The sequence below is a fragment of the Triticum dicoccoides genome, chromosome 1A (assembly GCF_002162155.2).
Source record: "Triticum dicoccoides isolate Atlit2015 ecotype Zavitan chromosome 1A, WEW_v2.0, whole genome shotgun sequence".
NCBI lineage: Eukaryota > Viridiplantae > Streptophyta > Magnoliopsida > Poales > Poaceae > Triticum > Triticum dicoccoides.
In genome coordinates, this window is record NC_041380.1 from 463,585,786 (window position 1) to 463,589,553 (window position 3,768).

Consider the following 3,768-nt stretch of genomic DNA (forward strand, 5'->3'; position numbering starts at 1 on the left):
AAGTCTCCTGGATCATGTTCGGTGAGAAAATCACGTTCCCGAAGGTTTCATTCCGTTTGGACTCCGTTTGATATCCCTTTTCTTCGAAACCCTAAAATAGGCAAAAAAATAGCAATTCTGGGTTGGGCCTCCGGTTAATAGATTAGTCCCAAAAATAATATAAAAGTGGATAATAAAGCCCAATAATGTCCAAAACAGTAGATAATATAGCATGGAGCAACCAAAAATTATAGATACATTGGAGACGTATCACTAGGCGTGCATGGCTCGATCGCCGGGTGTAGGAATGAGGCCTGGATTTCCTTCAGTAGTGGGGGAGCCAGCTTCTTGACAATGCATGAGCAAAAAGCCTTAAGCTTAGCGAATGCAATCGCCTCTGGTGTTGTCATTCCTTGCTGAACTGAGTCTTGCACTTCTGAAAGTATCTCCCTTTCATACATGGCCAGTTCCGTGCAAGGCCTGCTCTCGAGTTCATTCGTTTCCATGTGTAAATCGCTATCAGCTGCACGGGACATGGTCACATCAATGGTGCCATGCAGTGAATCACAAGCCAGCATGCCCTCGACCTCTATTGGTTGCGGCTGCACTTCCTCAGGAGTAGACAGGGTATTTTCTCTTGTCGGCTCGCCAGGGATTTCTGTGTTGGGTCCACCATCGTCCTTGGAAGCAGCACCACCCTCCTGGTCGCAATCCTGATCGACATGCGTTGTTTCTCTCTCTTCGTCATGTTCCTTCTCTGCACATGCGCTCCGCTCCATGCCAACCATTTCAATATGCTTATCCTCTGTACCCACATCAGGCTGCATGCGTGGCACTAGCTGTGGAGGCTCAATCGCAAGCATCGTTGGTTCCTCCACACGCACTGGTTCTGGCTGTGCATGCTCAATGATTGGGCGATGTGGCGGATTATCAATGGCCACCTCTCCCGTGGGGATAATTGCATCATGATTGGTCTCTTTTCCCGGAGCATCTGCCGCCCTATCAGTCCGGCTTTGACCGCATGGAGGCTCTGTCTCATGCGGTGTCGAAGCATCGTTGGGTCCCCCTGGTAGGCACGGGTCATCATTTGGAGCAATCAAGCGATCCACCACTGCGCCGTTGATTGGCTGGCGTGCGTCGGTCTCCTCGATCCCAGGCCTCGGGTTCAAATTTTCTCGCCCCACCGCGACCAAAGCCTCCCCACACTGCGTGGACAGCCGGTCAAAAGCAGAAATCCTGACAGACAGCCTATCTCTTATCGGCATGACGGCACCTCCAGCTGTCACCATCGTCCTTGCTTCCATTGGCGGGAGGCGCCAATTGTCACCGGCGGCACCCGGCGTGCATGGCGGTGCACCGGTCGAGCTGGCCACCCCTTGCCCGCGAGAGTCCCGTGTGCCAAACCGCCATGGCAAGCGCCAAGGAACAACAGCAGGCGCAGCATCACCGCTGATTCTCCCATCTGATGGCACCCCACTTTGATCGCTTCCGGATGGAACTCCCAGGAATAATGGCTCATCCCAATTGTTGTAATCCACCACAGAATCCAGATGAATTAGCACTTTGTATTGCAGCATTGGCGGCATCGTCAAAGACGACACCAGCCCTGGCTTTGGAATTTCCAGCCACCGGAGCGAGGGAATTGAATCCGGCTCTGCCGTCCAGGCTGTGAGCTTGAACGCCGACAGGTCCCGACGCGAGCTGGACTCCGGCGCCACCATATCCACCAGGCAAGAAGTGCCTAGTAGATCTTCCACAACCTCACGCTCCCAAGCATGCGGCAGAATTCCCTCCATCACGAGCGACACCTTGTAACTTTGCTGCAAATGCACAACTTGCGCTTGCCGATTCCACTACCTGAAGAAGAGGCGGACTCCCTGAAACTCAATGAACGGCGCCGCCGCTACCAAACCGCGATGCTCCTGGCGTGGCAAAACCACCAAGAAATCTTCTGGCCTGAAGCAGTGCACCGATACCCACTCTGGCTCGACGCCAACCACTGCCTCCAGGGCTTGCAGAACGAACTCCGGCCTGATGTCGTGCCGAGCCCCACCAGCATACGCCACCATGGCAAACTGCAGCCTCCTCTCGAGGTCCTCCATGCTCCTGGTGCGTCGAACGACCTAGAGCTCATGCGATCTGATGTCTTCAGACGGCGAATGCTCAAGACGCGGAACGCAGAGACTTGGCCAAGCGACAGGAGCAACAGCCACAGATGGTGGAGGGGGAGGTGGAGGCGGCGACACCCTGGAAGGGCCACCACCTAGAGCACGGGGTGGCGCCGCCTTGCGCGCAACCTTGGTCGCCGTCATCCTTCGAAGCTCCTCCTCCGGCGAGGGACTCCTCGGCCTCTTGCAATCCTTGGACTCATGGCCTGGCAGCTTGTAGCGAAAACAGAAGACTTGGTTGGTACAGTCTTTCTTGAAGTGCCCTTCCTCAAAGCACTTGTAGCATAATCCATCCATCTCCGGCAAGGCCTGCCGGCGTTCGCGAGCCACAGGCTGCCTGTGGTGAGGGCTAGCGCTCGCGCTTGAGGTTTGGCGGCACCTCCACATCTCCTTCCTGGAAGGTCGAGGTTGCTCCCATGTCCCCACCGCAGCCGGCGCATCCGGCCCAAGCGGTGGAGCCACGGGTCCATGCACTCCTGAAGCCTCGGAGCTGGAGGAGATGCCCAGGCCCGAGACGACTGGCCGCTCCCTGGAGGGCCTGAAGGTGGAGGTGACGGAGAGGGGGCTGTTGGCCATAGTCCAGATCTGGCGACCTACGAGGGGGAAGGGTGCCGGACAGGGGAGGTGGACGCCGGGGTTAGAGTGACCAGCGTCGGGAGGAGGGTGGACGCCAGGGCCGAAGCGACCAGCGGCGGGGGAGGGTGGACACCGCCGCTGGAGTGGCGAGCGGCAGTGCGCGCTAGCGGAGAGGGGGAGGGCTAATCCCTAGCCCAGAAACTGAAAGACAGAGAGAGACGGACGATACTATTAATCAAGCCGTTGGTGTCCTTTTTTCGTTCTCTCATTCCCCTGATTTCGTCAATAGTTGTCCATGTCCTGCTTTCCGTCGGGGCAGGTGTTGGCCGCGGAGGCACTCCGGCAGGCCAAGAGGATTGTACGGCTGGAAAGTTAGTCAATTTCATGATTAATTTCATAATATAAATCATGATTAAACTATTATTAACATACAACAATCTAGCGTACTAGAATAACTGAGCAACAGCATCGCACATGTAACATCTATCATAATTAGAGACATGATCAGATCACAGTTCACATCCCACATATTGATCATTCGTAGATTAAGTAGCCATGGCTTGTTGCAGAGTTGATGTTGTTGATGATGATGTTGGTGATGACTGGTCACAACAAATGTTGGTGACGACGGGCGCAACATCGCCTGATCTTTGGTGGAAGACGACCTGTGCTGACAGAGTATGCAAAGCACTTCCCAAAAATTTAATATGTCCTTTCCCTGTGTAGAATCACAAGGATGAAGGGTTTCGGAGACCTAGTGTCCCGCTCGGCGGTGAACGCCGACGTTCGGGCGGAGTAGACTACGATGACGACGCAAATTGTGAGATCAGACAAAAACCTAACTTGTTTCGATATGTCTTTGGCCATGACCGGTAAGCCGTATATATAGGAGAACCAGAGGCGATTGCCCATGCTCGAGCCCGGCCCGGCGAGCACATGGAGGTGGTCTTCTCTTTCTTTCCTCAATACATATGTACCACTATTATATGCCTACACATTTTCTGCGATCGATCCAACTTAGTTACCATACGAGGTCTATGAATAT